A 17,964-nucleotide genomic window follows, 5' to 3' on the forward strand; every position below is an offset into this window, starting at 1 on the left:
GGGAAGGGACCTCGTAGGACAAGCACCCACTAGCCCAGCCCTTTATCTGCTTCGGACTTGAGGACCGCTAGAATTGGTATGTCAGCTTGAGGAGCTGAGACGAATGGACCGCTGACCTCTGGCGTTTGCTGAGATGCTTGTCATCTTTCTTGAAAATTGCACCAGCCACCCCTCCACCGCGTGCTGGGGAGTTAGGGAGCGGCCATCTTGCTTTGTTCCCCATCTGAAGAGAAAGCTGTTTGCTGTTTCACCGTAATCAGTATATTAAGTGTAGGTCCTTTAAATGCCCTTCATCAGCTGAAGCAATCACCCTCTGTTCCGCTGTGCTCTTCTAATGCGGGTTTATCTAGTTTGCTGGGTTTTTAAAATCACGAATGTTGAATTTTGTCAAAGGCTCTCTGTACATGTGTCTCCACACATCTCAATGACTGTATGGATTAATTTTTTCTATAATACTGTAAACAACAGAAATTGATTTTTAATTAAAATTTTAATCTTTGAGGTAATTGAAGATTCAGGCTCAGTTGTAAACAGCAAAGCAGAGAGACTGCTGTGCCCTCTTCTGCATTCCCCTCCAGCAGTAGCACTGTGGACAGAGTCGCAGCCGGGGCGCGGAGGGCGGCAGAGGCCAGCAGGGGCTGGGGCGCCGGGGGCGGCAGAGCCAGAGAACAGCTCCGTCTTCACGAGGGTCCAGCAGGTGCCTGCCTTCAGTCAGGCTCCGGTACCTGCAAGCACTTGGTTTTATGTTGTGTCTGGAATTTACACTTGTTATGTTTGGAAAGACGGGTTCATGGGGAGCTACTGCATGAAGTGGGGCCTCTTCTTCTCTGTACCTTTTATGCTCGAAGGAAACGACTGCTCTTTGGTCAAGTGTACAGAGAACTTACCCCGTTTTTCTTTATTATGTTTATTTCAAAAGGTTGTTTGTGTGTGAAAGGGTTCTGTCCATACGTGTAACAAATGTGAGTTATTATTGTTGGGTTGTAAGGGCTCCAGAATCCCTGCAGACGGCGACTGCAGCCGTGAAATTAAAAGACGCTTACTCCTTGGAAGGAAAGTGATGACCAACCTAGACAGCATGTTCAAAAGCAGAGACATTACTTTGCCGACTAAGGTCCGTCTAGTCAAGGCTATGGTTTTTCCAGTGGTCATGTATGGATGTGAGAGTTGGACTGTGAAGAAAGCTGAGCACCGAAGAATTGACGCTTTTGAACTGTGGTGTTGGAGAAGACTCTTGAGAGTCCCTTGGACTGCAAGGAGATCCAACCAGTCCATTCTAAAGATCAGCCCTGGGATTTCTTTGGAAGGAATGATGCTAAAGCTGAAGCTCCAGTACTTTGGCCACCTCATGCGAAGAGTTGACTCATTGGAAAAGACTCTGATGCTGGGAGGGATTGGGGGCAGGAGGAGAAGGGGACGACTGAGGATGGGATGGCTGGATGGCATCACGGACTCGATGGACGTGAGTCTGAGTGAACTCCGGGAGTCGGTGATGGACAGGGAGGCCTGGTGTGCTGCGATTCACGGGGTCGCAGAGTTGGACAGACTGAGCGACTGAACTGAACTGAAGGATGCATGTGTGTGCGCTAAGTTGCTTCAATCGTGTCTGACTCTGTGGTCCCCACAGACTCTAGCCCACCGAGGTCCTCTCTCCTTGGGATTCCCCAGGTGAGGATGCTGGTGAGGGTTGCTGTTCGCTTCCCCAGGGGACCTTCCCGACCCAGGGCTGGGACCCGCGTCTCTTCTGTGTCCTTCGTTGGCAGGCAGGCTGTTTACAACTAGCACCACCTGGGAAGCCCCCGGCTGTAAGGGTATCATCTGACAGAGTTTAAAATGATGCTGTTAATTTTATTAGCCTTTTCTCCAGTTCTCTGGATTTTGTATCCAGAGAGGTGACCAGGTTTCCCTTAGAGCAGCCTTTTTCCCTTCGAGACGGTAAAGCTGTGGAAACATGTGGCAGCAGAAAAATCGTGTCCATCTATTGCTTTTCTTCTTTCCTTCTTTCCTTTCTTCTTTCAAATGTAAACCCTTGCTTCACCTGAAATGTATTCTAATACGCGGGGTGAAGAATAAAGTGCAGGAATTTTGCTTTCCCCAGATGGATAGTTTATTGAATGGTTTACCACTTAAATATCTTATTTTGACTCAGTGTTAGCCTTTTCTTTCAAGTGTTGCTATACCTGTTTCACAGATGAGGTATCTGAGATCAAGTTAAATAAGTTATTCAAGGTCTCAGGGCTAAAAACTTTGTGGAGCCAGAGTCAAATCAGGTTTGCAGGCTCCAAGGTTACCCTCGTCCCCTCTTCTAGCTGAAAACCCTGTCTGACGTCAGAGCTCCGTGGGTCCTCTGGACCCCATCTCCCGGGCGACTGGTTTAGAATAGCTGCCGGCAGCACAGACGCCTGTGGTTTTGGGTCTGATCTGCCTTGCAGGAGGCATTGTTCTCACAGGAGTGTCCTTGTGGCCTGAGACAGCTGAGCGTCCTTGGATGACCCAAGGCAGGTCATCCTTCACCAGATTTGGCTTCAGGACACCCTGACAAGACTCTGGAATTGATTGCAGAATCATGTATTACCATCTGAGATGCACCAATTGGATTCAGATGGAAAAGTTGGAAGAAGTGGGACGACTCCTGCCTTAGAGACAGGCGCGAAGGGTGGCTGGCAGTGAGGACGCTCCTTCCCTTTACCTGCGCTTTGTGGTGGGAGAAGGGTGCTGTGCTGAGAGGTAGAGAGCAGTCGGCCTGGCCGACGGGTGGAGCCGGGGAGCGCTGCTCCTCACAGCGCCGGCGCCCCAGAGGGTCAGCATGAGTCGGGTCCCCGTCTGTGGCAGCTGGCTGGCTGTGGTGCCTGACCCCAGCGCAAGGCCTGCAGCTAACTGGGAGATGCAGGACCATCACCCGCTGCACGGGAGCAGACAGCCGCCAGCTCACTCATGGATTCCAACACAGTAGACGTGGGAATGCAGACTCAGCTGCTGCCCACTCAGTGAAGGACCTGCAAAAATGACGCTAGCTGCTCTTCGCTGTGTGGGAGGTGAGCCTGTTGGTTAAGGAGCTGGGGTCCAGGCTGGTGGGGCCTGTCCACTGGGACAAAGTCAAAGGCTCCACCCCAATGCACCTTGCGGGGCCTTTGCCGGTGGCAGTCTTCAAACATGCAAACAGCAGTGATTGAAGGTTTAGAGACTTATTTGGCTGGAAAAGCTATTTTCGACGTTATCAGACATTTTAACTATTAGGAGTTGGGGCAGAAGTAAAGCAAAGAGGCTGAGGAAGAGGCTGTGTGGAGGGAGATCATCCCGAAGAATAACTCTGGCGATTTGGAACTTTGAGCAGAACCTGGTTTTGGATGAGAGAGCCAACCAGAGAAGAGAGTCCACGCCCTTAGCCAGGTCCTCTTGGCAGTTTGGTTAAGCCCAGTCAGGACACTGCTCCTGGACCGTGCATCCTGATGGGTGTGGAGAATTGGGAGGTAAGATTTGCATACCATGGATTATAAAGCATTGGTCGGAGAAGGCGATGGCACCCACTCCAGTGCTCTTGCCTGGAGAATCCCAGGGACGGGGGAGCCTGGTGGGCTGCCGTCTATGGGGTCGCACAGAGTCGGTCACGCCTGACGCAACTTAGCAGCAGCAGCAAGCATGGAAAAATTGATCATCCTATGTAGCCTTCAGGTTTACCCGATAGTTCAGTGGTAAAGAATCCAGGAGATTCTGTAAATGCAGGAGACTAGGGTTCGATCCCTGGGTGGAGAAGATCCCCTGGAGAAAGAGATGGCAACCCACTCCAGCATTGTTGCCTGGGAAATCCCATGGACAGAGGAGCCTGGAGGGCTCCAGTCCACGGGGCTGCAAAAGAGCCCCACACCGCTTAGCGACTGAGCCACAGCAGCAGTGTCGCCTTCACCCCTTTCAGTGACTCCCCACAGCCCGCTGGGGGGCAAGGGCCCTGCTGCTTCCTTCGCAGGCACGGGTCTGCTCTCGAACCTGGCGAGTGTGGGCGCGTGCTGAGTGTGGCCCCCGCCTGTGGAGCCATCCTCGTCGTCCTGGCTCAGGAGGGAAGGGGTGCCGAGCCACCGCCCTCCCCTTTCAGGTCACCTGGGTGGGGACTCTGTGCTTCTGTTATTGGGCCACGTGTGGATGAGTCCTCGGTTCCCTGGGGAGGGGCTAGGGTGGGGGGGACCCCAGCAGCGCTCACACAAAGGGACAGCAGGTGGTTCCCAGCGAATGCGGAGAACACGGGACACGGGGGAGCCTCAGGCTCGCTCACGAGGTCCACCCACGGCTGATGGTGGCCAGGGTCAGAGTCACCAGACAGGCCGGGGTCCCGGGCGGAAGCTCCGGAAACAGCTGCAGGATGCTCCGAATCCCCTGGCCGGGTCTAGAAGCAGATTCCTGTCGCTGAGATGCCCTTTTCCGTACAGCACAACAGGAGCTTAGATTCTCTGAACTGTCAACACAACAGAGGCTTTTGGCTCCCGTGGGCCTGAGGGTCTTATTTCAAACTTGAAAGGGTGTGGAGTAAGAATACATCATTGCTAATTGGACCTCAGGCTCCAACAAAGCAGAAATAAGGTTTATCATAACCACCCACAGACTGAAGGAAGATGAAAACAGTGCTCTGAGTTTAGGGACCACAGGCAGAGCCGCCCCTCCGGCCGAGTTGGCCCTGAAGGTCTCAGCGTCTCGTGACCAGATGCCCGGCTGCCCCCACAGCCTCGCACCCCACCCTTGGTGGCGGCCTCTCTTTCTTCCTGCCTGTGGAACCTGCAGGGTGGTTTCAGGAAGAAAATATATCAAGCTGTGCGGGAAGCAATGAAAAATCAATAATTAGAGGCAAGTTTCCAAGAAAGAGATGAGAATGCTGCCACATGCCCTGTGAGTGCTCTGTTCCCTACGCGGCGGGAGCTTTCCCCGCCCCGGGACCTCGCCTCTGCAGGCCCCCGCCCTCCACCCAGCAGGTGCCTCTTCAGGAAGGGTCCCCACCCCCGCTCTTGGGCTCCGACTTCCAGGGGAGGACTTCACACTCACTGAGGGCTCCAAGCTTCCTGCGCACATTTTCCAGCACCCAGGATCCTGGCTGAAATAGCAGGTACTGCATGAATAGGGAAAAATCGTAACTCTCTTGGTGGACTCTTCTTAAACTCTAGGTAATGCATGCTTTAACATGTTTTGCACAGCTCCTCAGGGTAGAAAAATAAACTTTTCTCCAAAACTCTCCAACAAAACGCCAGTGTTTCAATATTCAAATAGATTTTGTTTAATTAAAAACACCAGTTCAGTGTAAGGCCAATCAAGAAACAGACATCGAAAGTCGTAAAGACGTTTATTTCTTTGTGCCCCGAGATAGTCATTACAGGACAGCATGATGGATGATTGTGAAAAATACAAACAACTCAAGTGTCCAAGTGGGAGGTTATTAGTCGGCCCTTGGTGGGTCCTGTGGATGGATGAGTTAAAGCAGTGAACCCTGGTGCTGGTCCAGAGTTAATGGCATCCGCCTGTTCATGCACGAGGGACGGTCACGCGCTCTGTGTCACAATAAAGTGGTACCTGTGATGCATGGGAACAACTGTATTTTTCTCGAACTGTGATGGGCATCCTTGGTGGCTCAGCAATAAAGAATCCACCTGCGAATGCAGGAAGCACCAGTTTGGTCCCAGGATTGGGAAGATCCCCTGGAGGAGGAAATGGCAACCCATTCTATCATTCTTGCCCGGAGAATCCCATGGACAGAGGAGCCTGGTGGGCTTTAGTCCATGGGGCCGCAAAGAGTCACACTCGAGTTAGCAGCTAAACAGCAACGCTGTGATATAAAATCTCTCAAAGAAAATGGGGCAGAAACGTTCACTGCCGTTTTCCCGGGTAATTTCTTCCTTTTTTCACTTGTTTTTTTTGCTTTCCCTGTGATGAGCATTTTACGATGGCTTCAGGTAGTGAGTGTTCTCTGCTCTGTACACGTGACTGCTGTGTGGCCCGTTCGCCTGCGGGAAGTTCCTGGAGCTGACTCTCCGCACCTGGGGGGGAGTGGGCGGGGCCTGCGGGCGGGCCGCCTCCCCCCGCCGCCCCACCCCCAGGCGGATTCGGAAACAGGCGGGAAGGCACGCAGTGCTGGCACGTCGCGGCCTCCCAGTGCAGCCTTCACGGGGGAATTACTGTGTTCCTGGAAGAGGCGTGAATCATTCGCTCACAGCTCCATTGTCTCGCCGCATGCCTTCCCTGTGAGGTTGCCGCTGGTGGCCCGGCAGCCTGCCGCCGCAGGGCCTGGGAGTCTCCAAAGACAGTCTGTCCGAGTGTCTGAGTGTCTGCCTCTCTGGGCAAGTGCACACGTGGCTTTGTGCTCACTTTCCCCAAATAAGCCTCCTGGCAAAGGCAGAGGACCTGTGTTGGTGACTTGGGTTATCAGTGCCTTATTGGAGCATTTTCTGAAACAGACCCAGGAAAACGGCCAGAAGGAGAGCTGGTCTTGGGGAAATGCTCAGATGGAGCCAGGATAATTAATACCCCACATGTGTGCGGGCACGCTCATCGCATGTCAGTCAGGTCTGACTCTTTGCCACCCCGTGGACTGCAGCCCACCAGGCTCCTCTGTCCATGGGATTTTCCAGGCAAGAGTACTGGAGTGGGTTGCCATTTCCTCCTCCAGGGATCTTCCTGACCCCGGGGTCAAACTCATGTCTCCTGTGTTGGCGCGTGGATTCTTTACCACTGAGCCAACTATGAAACCACCAATAGTAATAATAAATAAGTGAAGTCGCTCAGTCGTGTCCGACTCTTTGCGACCTCATGGACGGTGGCCCACCAGGCTCCTCTGTCCATGGGATTTTCCAGGCAAGAGCACTGGAGTGGGGTGCCATTTCCTCCTCCAGGGGGTCTCCCTGACCCAGGGATGGAACCCGGGTCTCCAGCACTGCGGGCAGATGCTGTACCGTCTGAGCCACCAGGGAGGCCCCGATAATACTGCCCCCAATAAAAAGAATGAAAGTCCAGCACGAGACTCTCCAAAACTGAGGCATTTGGAGGAAAAAACTGTCCCTGTCCAGTTACCAAGAGCTGAGGTGGGAGAACCTGGGGGAAGGAAGGACAGAATCTTCACGGAGACCATGTGCTGAGCAGGAGGCCTCCAAACTCATGCTGTCTCTCAAGCTGTGATGAATTTACACTATTTTAAAGGGAGAGAAAAGTCAAGGTTTATAAACGTGAGACAGGTCACTGGTATTCAAATACCATGCTTAAAATTGCAATCGATGTTTTAAGAGAGCAAGCAAAAATGCAGGGTTGATAATACTCCAGAAGCACGGAGAAGTACGGAAAGGTGATGTCCCCAAAGGAGCAGGTAGAATCTGAAGGTTTTCACCCGTAGATTTGAGGGCAGTCGCGGTGGAGGAGCCAGAATAACAAAATGGCCGCGGCAACAGCTGCTGTCTACGGGGCGCTGTCACACCACTTTGCCGACAAAGGTCCGTCTGGTCAGGCTGTGGTTTCCCCAGTGTATGGATGTGAGAGTGGGGCCATAGAGAAACCTGAGCACAGAAGAACGGATGCTTCTGAACTGTGCTGTTGGAGAAGACTCTCGAGAGTCCCTTGGACTGCAAGGAGATCCAACCAGCCCATCCTGAAGGAGACCAGTCCCGGGTGTTCATCAGAAGGACTGATGCTGAAGCTGAAACTCCAATATTCTGGCCATCTGATGTGAAGAGCTGACTCATTGGAAAAGACCCTGATGCTGGGAAAGATTGAGGGCAGGAGGAGAAGGGGACGACCGAGGATGAGATGGCTGGATGGCATCACCGACTCAATGGACATGAGTTTGGGTGAGCTCCGGGAGCTGGTGAAGGACAGGGAGCCTGGTGTGCTGCCGTCCACGGGGTCACAGAGAGTCGGATGCGACTGAGCTGAACTGACAGGATGTGACGCGCATGCTGTCTTGTTTAAGCCCACAGCAAGCCTCCGGGAGAGGCGTCTCGTATCAAGTGCACAAATAAGGAGACGGAGGCATCCAGCAACTGGGTGTCTTGCACAAGACCAGATAGTTAACAAGCAGTCAGATCCACGTGGCAGCCCACACATGACTTTCAAGCCCTTACCAGCAATGTGGAAACCGACTCAGAAGCTAGTTCCAGAAACTTTCGGCAAGTAAACCTTGGCAAGGATACTACAGCCAGCCTTGCCCAAAAGCAATGTTGAAGGGAAGACTCCACCCCCATCTGCAACCCCAGGCACCTATTCGTCAAAGTGTATGTTTGGAGAAAGGAGAAAGGATCATAGACACGCCCAGGAGGAAATGAGAGGGGCTGTCTGAGCCCTCACCGCCCCCCGCCAGACTTCTGAATCGAAAATGCTTGGGGGATATCAAGTAAGCACTTCCAGTGCGTCCCTCTCTGCCGCGGGTCCCTCTCTGCTGTATGTCCCCGGCTGGAGCCTCAAAGGGACACGTCTGAGGCATCGCTCTCGCTTCTCCCTGTCAGACCCTCCCGGGCCCTCACCTTCCCCGCTTCTGCCCTCAGAGCTCCACTCACTCGGGTGCCCAGCTCCTCCCAGCCCAACCTCCTTGGAAAAGGAATTTCTGACTAGAAGTCCCAGTAACCACAAGAGCCGTCCACTTAGATATGAAGCCGGAGCCAGATGGACTGTCACCAGGAGCTGGCATCTGGTCAGGTGTAGCCAGAGGCTTGTCCCAGCTTGCCCTGGTCATTCGACCTCACAGAAGCATAGTCCATGATCTGCCTGTTTGGATTCCCTGGAACCCACTTATGTTGCTGAGGTGGGGTTTTATTCTGTTTCAGAGCAAGTGGTGCATATATAGAAAGCAGTGTGCAAAGGTATTTCAAGATATTTACAAGCAATGAAAACGCAGATGCAACACAGCGGTATTTATAACATGAGCCCAAGCGTTAGTTCACACAGAAGTGTTTCTCAGATTTCAGTCTTTTGCATGCTAATTCCAAAGTTTTGCCATATCTGAGTATCTGCCATATCTAAACAATAATAATACTTTTAGTATTTACTTCATGCGCCTTTAGTAGGTTAAAATTTTAAATACATCCCATGCCACCTGAAAACATATCTATAAAATCAGCTTCCTGGTACGTGCTGCATGTTTTTTCTACAATACCCTGAAATAATTAGCAGCTTTTAAAATAAAACGTATCCATCTACAGACCATCTCAAACTCCTGGTAGACTTCCTCCACACTGAGACGGGAGGAGATGGGTCACTGCCTTCCTCTGGAAAGGGGCGGTAGGACAGTGCGAGAAGAGCGGGGTGCGTAGCCGAGGGCAGTCACAGAGGAAATCCCCTGCCCCTGCCCCCGCCCCCCGGACAGAAACCCCCTGCAGTACCGCCACGCTGGTGTCATCCTCCTCATTTTGGTGGGAAAATCATCGATCAGAAAAATACAGGCAAGTCCCAGTGAAAATCTTGGGAAGGACAGCTGGCTCTAGTAGGTAATCTCTTATCCCAAGTACACGTTTGCAGTAATAGGGTTCTGATGGGCACATCTGATACAGGGAATGTTGTTCAGTCGCTAAGTCGTATCCGAATCTTTGTGACCCCATGGACTCCAACACGGCTGGATCCCCTGTCCTTCACTGTCTCCCAGAATTTGCTCAAACTCAGGTCCATTGAGTTGGTGATGCCATCCAAATTCGTGAGCACTGCACACCATTTGAAAAACACAAGAAAAATACAAAGAACGAAATAAAATCATTGAGAGATCACCACTGTTGAGGCTTTCACGCATACTTGGTGTCTTAACACATGTTTAGATGCCTGACTATGCGTGTCACGCCAACATATGCACGCACCGACCCTTGTGTGCACGCTCAGGCATGTCCAGTTCTGTGACCCCACAGACTACAGCCCGCTAGGCTCCTCTGTCCGTGGGATTTTCCAGGCAAGAAGACAGGTGGGTTACCATTTCCTGCTGAGGGGATCTTCCCAATCCAGGGCTCAAACCTGCGTCTCCTGCATTGGCAGGGGGATTCTGTACCACTGAGCCACCCAGGAAACCCCATATGAACATGTACATTTCGCAAAAAAAGTGTTTGGGCTATCCACTTGATTCTGCAACATGCTTTTTCTACTTTGCAATAATGTTAGCACTTTTCAAGTTTCCTAAAAACTCCTCTGAAGTATTATCCTAAAGGCTTCATGGTATTTCCGAAGTGGAAATGAGAACCGATCTGGCTGGTACCAGACCATGGGCAGCTACAACTGGGCACCCGTTCACTGCAGGCTTCACGTCAGGCACAGACGCCCGGACACGCATGAGCTGCGGTGCCCATTTGGCCAAAACGGAGCATTTGTGGTGGGATAGCACCATCACGGCTCCCCGCTTCCCCCACGCTTTTCACTTATCAGACCGAACATTACAACCAACGAAAGGGCTCCGAGAGCACGCGGTGTCTCTCAGATGCGCTCTGCCTCACGCCCTGCGGTGGAGCCCGCGTTCCACCTGCTCCGCACACATGCGCGCCGCGGGCGCTCCTGTTCGCAGGCGTCTTTTCTCTTGGCGCTGGGGCCTGCCGTTCCCCGTCTCTGGCCCCACGTCCGGTGCTGCGTCCGCATCTCTCGCCGCTCGAGTCTCTCCCTGGCAAGTCTGTTGTTTCCTCAGCATAGGATTTGTCATGTTCCTGGACCTAATTCATCCTGAGGTTTAATAGGCTGTGTTGCTATTTTAAATGGATCCTCTGCCCTCACCATTCCTGGCTAACTGGTTCTGTCCAGCGTCTGGAAAGGCTGTTGGGTCTGTACCGTCATTTTATCGCCCATCCTTGCCACTTCATTTTTGTTTTGCTAATTGTGAGCCCATTCCTTTGGGTGTTTGGGAAAGTTTTTTGACTTGAAGCTCTGATTCTGGAATCAGCCAGACCTGTGTTTACATTCCTAACACACCCTTTGCTGGATTCAGGCCTTTTGCCCCCGAGCTTTATCAAGATCAACAACAACGTGTAAGTTCAAGGTGTACAGCTCGGCGATTCAAGGCATGCATCTACCGTGAAATGATCACCACGAAGGTCAGCTCTGTGAGGTCTGCGCCGCCTCACAGAGTGAGCACAGTGTTCCAGATGTGCTAAGAACATTTACCATCTGCTCTCAGCAGACTCCACATATTCAGCACAGTGTTGTTAACTGCGGGTGCTGCTGTGGGCTGCCCATCAGACCCTGGGAACTTATCCGTCTTAAAACGGAAAGCTTGTATCCTGTGACCAACATCTCCTGAAAGCCCAGCCCCTGTGGGGAAGCCGCTCCACTCTCCGTTGCTGCGAGCTGGATGCTTGAGAACTGCACAAACAGGTGAGATCATACTGTGTTTTCCCTTCTCTGACTTACTTTACTTGGCATAGTGGTCTCATGGTCTCAGGTTTTATCCATGTTGTGGAAAATGGCAGAATTTGCCTCTTCTTCACGGCTGCATAACTGTTATCCAGTTTGCTGTTCAGGCACTGTCGTATCCGACTCTCTGCGACCCGGTGGACGGCAGCACGCCAGGCCTCCCTGTCCACCACCAGCTCCCGGAGCTTGCTCAGACTCAAGTCCGTTGAGTCAGTGATGCCGTCCAACCGTCTCATCCTCTGTTACCCCCTTGTCCTCCCGCGCCCAATCTTTCCCAGCATCAGGGGCTTTTCCAGTGAATCAGCTCTTCGCATCAGGTGGCCAAAGTAATGGAGCTTCAGCATCAGTCCTCCTCAGATGATAAACAGTCTGCCTGCAATGGAGACCCAGGTCCAATCCCTGGGTTGGGAAGATCCCCTGGAGGAGAGAATGGGAACCCACTCCAGTGCTTTTGCCTGGAGAATTCCGTGGAGAGAGGAGCCTGGACGGCTACTGTCCGTGTGGATGTGACTGAATGATCATCCAGTTCACACGTGCGTAATCATCCAATATACACGTGTGTGTACTTATGATAATCACGGGTGAATCAGATGCGGCGCGTGTGATAAGCATGCGTGTGTGTGTGCGTTACAGCGCACAGCACTCAGCCGTGACGTGATGCTCACCTGGCGGCAGACACCTGAGCTGTTTCCACGTCTCGTCAGTGGCATTCCCAGCAACAATGCAGGAGGCTTCCCTTTCTCCACACCCTCACCAGCGCTTGCTGCTTGCCTTTTTCACGATACCCACTCTGACAGTGTGAGGAGCTATCTCTCTGTGGTTTTGACTTGCGTTTCACTGGTGATTAATGGTGCTGAGCATCTTTCCACGGCCTGTTGACCACTGGACAATGTGTATTTAGGTCCTTTGCCCATTTTTAAATCAAATTACCTGCCTTGCTGTTGAGTTGTATGAGTTCCTTGCGGCAATATCCCTTACCAAATGCGTGACTCGCAAGCACTGCCCCCGCGCGGTAGGCTGCCATTCTGTTCTGATGATGGGCTCCTCTGCCGCGCGGTAGGCTGCCGTTCTGTTCTGCGCAGAAGGTTTTACTTTGATGTAACCTGATTTACTTTCGCTTTTGTCATTTGCGCTTTAGGTATCAAATCCCAGACCTTTGCCATGACCGGCATCTAGCTGTCCCTGTGTGTTTTTTCCTAGGAGTTCTACAGTTTTTATCCAGTTTGAGTTAACGTTGGTGTTATGACAGGGGTCCAGTCTCATTCTTCTGCATGTGGGTATTCAGCTTCCCCAGGGCTGCTCATTACCTTCTGAAGCCTCGGCTCCTTGTCTGTACAATGTTAGTACAGGGGCCTCCCAGGGCCCCGACTGTGTGTGAGACCGTGACCAGACATTCTTAGAGAAGCCGCATGGAGTGATGACAGCTTTGTTTCCTTTCTCCACCCCTCGCGTCGTCTTCTGGTGTCCCAGCTCTCATTTATTTCTGTTTTGGCCTTCCTGCATCAGGTGGGACTTCCAGGCCGCTGAGCACAGTGGACGCAGAGAGGCTTCCGCCAGGGCCCTGACGGCACCAGGAAGTGTGCTTCACCCGGAGACCCCGCTCTGTCCCTGCTTCAGCTCCCGTCAGCAGCCCCTCCAAGTCCACAGTCGTCTCCTGCCCTGGACTTGAAGCCTGAGCTGCTTTAGTGCGCACGGGCCGCAGTCTGGGAGCCTGACCTGGGCTCGGTGCCCTGTGGATCGGATGTTCAGCAGTAAGCCCCTCAGTGTGAGCTCGCTCAGCACAAGCCCACAGTGGTCTCCAGGACCAGCTGGGCTCAGGGTCTGGGACCCCTGTCTGGGTCCACCCTGCGCGTTACCCCTCTCTGCCTGGGGGTCTCCACCTCTCCCCGCCTCCCTCCACCCACCCACCCCAGCGGAAGGATTTGCCCTGGGCAGTTAGCCCGATGATGCGGTAAGACTTTCCTCCCCACCCCCTTCTCCTTGCTTATCTCTAAGTCTAAAGACATGTTGAAATGTGTTGGGCAAAAACATCTGGGCAGCTTCCAGGCAGAGGCGGGCTTATCTTCGCGGAGAGGATTTATGAGCTCAGACGGGTAGCCGAGAGAGGAGAATGAGCCTGGCAAGCAGCACATGTTCAAGAGACTTTCCCACCGAAGTGAAAGGCAAAAACACGCTAAGGGTGTTGCCTTTTATTTCCGTGATCAGATAGTGTTGCTAAGTCACATCAATGCCTTCTCAGGGTAGGGGAAGAAACAAACATTCCTTTTCTGATCTACTTCCTTTTTGCTTCCTCAGTGTTGCTTTTCTGAAGGCGCAGGTGTTGGAGTTTCGGTGAAGCCGTTTATCAAGTTTCTCTCATGGCCCGTGCATTTAGGGTCCAAAGCGATCTTTGTGAAAATCCAAACTACGCGTTTTCCTCCTGGAAATCCTGCATAGTTTTCATTTAACATTTGGGGCTAAGATCCATTTTGAGTTAGTTTTTGCGTGCAGTGTGGTAAGGGTCAATGCTGATTTTTTTTTCTCCACGTGAATATCCAGCTGTCGTAGCAACAGTTGCTGAAAGGCATTCCTGTTTTCAATGAGTTGGAATGACTTGGCCATATACATGTGGGTGTATTTATAGTAAGACATAAAGACAGTTGATTTTTTTATGTTGGGCTTGACTCATGCCACCCTGCCCAATTCATGATGTTTCTCCTGGTGCTTGTCTTAGCATGCATGAATAGGAGCCGATTTTTGTCAGATGGTTTTCTGTGTGTGTCCCCTACCGATAGGACCATGTAGTTTTTCTTCCTCGGTCCGTTAATACGGTGAACTGCACTGGACAATTTAAAAACACTGAAGCAGCCTCGCGTCCCGAGGGTGAACTTCGGTGATTCCTGGCGTAATGTGCCCCGCGTGTTGCTGGGCTCTGCTAATGCTTGTGAAGGGTTTCTGCACCGTGTCTTCTTAGCTTCCCTTCAGCTGAGATGGTCTGACTTCCCCTCAGCCTGAAGCCGTTCTGGCGGACACAGGCCTCGAGGCCGACCCTTCCTTTAGCGTCTGAAAACGCCAGGCTCTGTCCTTTAGGCTTTCTTCCTTTCTCATGAGACAATGTTGTAATGTGAGTGGTTTTCTGAATTTGTTGATTTAAATGTGTAAAACATCATTTCATTTTGTCCTCAGCTTTCGGAAGTTTGACTTTGCTGGGTTTTTTTGGTGTGGATTTCCCCTTTTTGGAATTCTTTTTTCCAGCTTAATTCTGTGGGTTTAAGGCCTTTTGCAGAATCTCAGCTGTCCCTGTCCTTATTTGTGTTTTCTTTAGCATTTCCAGCTCTGTCTTCACGCCCGTCTCCTCCAGGACCCTGCGAGGTGAAGCCGTGGCCCTGCAGTCCCTAGCGTTCTGAGAGGTTTGGTTTTCGGTCTGATTTCTCTCTGTTGCTCAGACTTGGTGGTTCTTATCGGCTCAGCTTTCCGGTCACTGATTCTTCCCTCTGTCTCCTCCATTTTTCTGAGCCAGTCCATTTGGGTTTTTCTTATTTCAGTCCCTCCTTCCAGGAGAGCCATCTGCCCAGCTAGTCTGGATGCCAGTTGGGAGCTGTCTCTCTGGGCCCCAGGGAGCAGGTCTCAGGACCCAGGGAGCATGGTCAGACGCCGGGAGGACGGGTTGAGTCCGGCCCAGCCTCCCGCGCCAGGATCAGGCGGGCGTGCAGGGGGCTGGGTCGTCACGGGGCCACAGCTACCCGCCCAGCACACTGCCCCTGCTTCCCTGGACACAGACAGGCTGCCAGCCAGCCCCGGGGTGGCGGTCGGTCCCCTGATGTCTGCTCAGGTTCACAAGGCAGTCTCTCTATGTGGCTTCATTTCTCAGACTCAGGCTGTTCCTGGGACGACCAGGACACACACAGTGGCGGAGGCGACAGGCACCCGACGACCCGCGTGTGTCCCCTCAGGGCGCGTGCACAGACGGGGAAACGCCCACGATGGCCTCACCTGAGCTTGTGTCCTGACGAGGGCTGGGCGCAGGAACCGCGGGGCCAGCCTGCCTCCGGCCCAGGCCTCAGTGCTGCGCTCTGTGCCCCCAGCCAGCGGAGGCGGCGAGAAGCCTCAGGCCCTGCTCTGCCCGGCAGGGACGTGGCCACGGGCGGCGGGTGGGTGAGACAGCAGGTCAGCCTTCCTCTCCCGCCAGCCTGGGACTCCTGGCGCACAGAGGGCCAAAGGCGTCCCCTCCGGACCCACGACGTAAGCACAGCATGTTTTCTTAATCCCTCTCACTGTGTCTGTACCTGGTTCCACGTGATGTGCTCAGTGGAAGGAGAACTCGTGCTTGGCTCGAGCAGACGCTGAAGTTGGAAAGAATGCTGTCCTGCGGTGGGTGAAGGAGCCGGAGGGAAGGCTGGAGGAGACAGGGGCGGCAGGGGCGGCTGCCCACGTGACCCTCGCAAGTGGGCTGGCCTTCGGTCCTGGCGCCCGGCAGTGCCAGCGGCGTCTGGAACGCCTGCGCGTGTGCTGGGCAGTGACTTCCTGGCTGATTAGAAGTCAGGTCCGTATTGTGGCTGCATCTCGGGAGCCGTCTGCCTGAGCCCTCCCGTGATCAGAGGCCCCGCTCCCGTGAAAGCGCAGCTCAGAGCGGGTCCTGTGTCCTAACCACACTCTCAGTCCTTCCCGGTTCAGAGTGCCACAAAGCTGGCCGCGCAGAGCGACAGCTGCAAGTCCCCACCAGTCTGTCCTTCTCAGACTGTCCAGACGGATGTTGACATTTTGGCCCGTGACTGGCTTGCAGAAAACTACAAGAGGATTTTAGAAGAAGCGTGTTCTTGGCAAGCAAATTAGAGAATCCTGCTGTGTTTCTGTGACTTTCCTCTGCAACTGTGGTTCCAAATCATAGACAGCGGTTTCCTAGGAGGTAAAATCCCAGGAGACGGAAGGCTGTGGGGGCCGTCGGTGGGTAGATGTGGGTGGGGGGCCACCGTCCGGGAGGTTCGGGCGTGTGCTGAGGTTCGTTCCACCTGGAGCTCCGACGCAGGTACTGGAGGGGTGGCGATGCCGCACGGCCAGCTCTCTCAACACCCTCCTGGCGGTGCAGAGACAGCGCTTGTGAAACCAGGACACTGCGCAGCAGAGCTCACAGCTGCATCGGTCATGCTCGGGATGTCTCTGGAGGGCAGAGCCAGGCAGGCGGCAGGATTGTGTCCCCAGGGGAGGACTTCAGGACAGGCATGCCTGAGTCCGCCTGAGCCTGGCGAACCGCGCAGATGGAGGTTCCGAATCCGGGCTTTGCTTCCTCCTCTGGACGCAGTCACCGAAAAGCGTCTCAACCGTGACTCCGCGCATGGCTGCTCGATCGTGTCTGACTCTTGCGACCCCACGGACTGCAGCCCGCCAGGCTCCTCCGTCCATGGGATTCTCCAGGTGGGAATGCTGGAGTGGGCTGCCATTTCCTTCTCCGGGGGATCTTCCCGACCCAGGGATCCGTCTCCTGTGTCTGCTGCGTCGCAGGAGGACTCTTGGCCCGCTGAGCCCCGGGGGAGCCTCACTCACTGAGTGAGCACGATGGCCTGAGGGCTGTGCTGTTCCTGAGACAGGGATCGAGAGGCCGCCGCGCTCTGACTTGAGGGCAGGGGACACGACCGCTCCATCTGTTGCCTCTAGCGGCATGGTGGCCAAGGCTGACCCTGGTTCCGTCTCTCCGCCCCGCTGCCCCAGGAACCAGATGGCCACGTGGACCTCACCCTGCAGTGATGCCCCAGCACGTGGGGTGAAAGAGGAGGAGAAGGAAAGGGAGCCAGTAAGATGCGAGACTGGAGGGGCAGCAGGGGCTGGTGGGCATCGTCCCGCCACCTGGGGGACAAGTACGTGTGGGCGTCACCCGTGGGTGGTCCCGAGGAGGTTCTCCCCGAGCAAGCAGCTCAGGCCAGCGCAGCAGCTGCCGGCCTTCTCTGCGGAAGCCGCCGTGGCCGTGACTGGGAGTGTGACCACCGGCATGGCCCTGGGGCCCAGCAGGGCGGGGAGAGGGCCCAGTCGACACAGCTCGGATTCAGGCAGGAAACGGGCTCTGAACACAGGAGGGTCCCGAAATCACAGCGGTGAGAACCTTCCACCCAGAGTGTCCTGAGGACAGAAGCTCTGCAGAAGCCCATCCTAGGAAAGCGTGTGGAAGGAAGTTCTTGGCCCCAGGCTGGAGCAGACTGGCTTTTGCCCAGACCTGGAGGCCCAGCTGCCCAGGGCCTCAGCGCGGCGCTCAGAGGCGTGTGCGGTCCGGCCCACTGCCTGTCATGCGGTTCAGGTTGGGCTGCCTTGTCACTAACCCTCACACGGACCTTCGAGGGCCACCCTGAGCTCGCTCCTTCTCCTCCTAGAGGGTCATCTCTGAGCCCTGAGAGACGGTGGCCCCCAAGCCCCCGGGTCAGCACCCACTCTGGCCGTGGCTTGGAGGACGCGCCCGGACCTCCTGAGCTCTGCAGGGTCCTTGTCAGCTCACCTTTCCTGACCAAGGAGGGTGGAGTATGCACCCTGGCCTCCTGAGCTCTGCAAGGTCGTCGTGGCCCAGCAGAGCAGCGTGTGGAATGTGTTTATTTAGTTCCTGGCTCACAGCAAGTGCTTGATAAGTTTCAGAGATCGTCCCAAATATTTCTAGCGCTGCTGAAGCCG

The 17,964-nt window shown here is 54.0% G+C and overlaps 1 long non-coding RNA gene across 4 annotated transcripts in view; it reads left to right on the plus strand.

Annotated features, from left to right (window-relative positions):
- The window catches only part of LOC114116649 (uncharacterized), a 54,610-nt gene that overhangs the window by 19,504 nt on the left and 17,142 nt on the right, over positions 1–17,964 (plus strand). For all 4 annotated transcript variants that reach the window (XR_009595174.1, XR_003590528.3, XR_009595176.1 and 1 more), the window contains one exon: positions 1–17,964. This exon is cut by the window's right edge. This is a non-coding gene — a long non-coding RNA (uncharacterized LOC114116649).

This window comes from Ovis aries, chromosome 10, assembly GCF_016772045.2.
Source record: "Ovis aries strain OAR_USU_Benz2616 breed Rambouillet chromosome 10, ARS-UI_Ramb_v3.0, whole genome shotgun sequence".
NCBI lineage: Eukaryota > Metazoa > Chordata > Mammalia > Artiodactyla > Bovidae > Ovis > Ovis aries.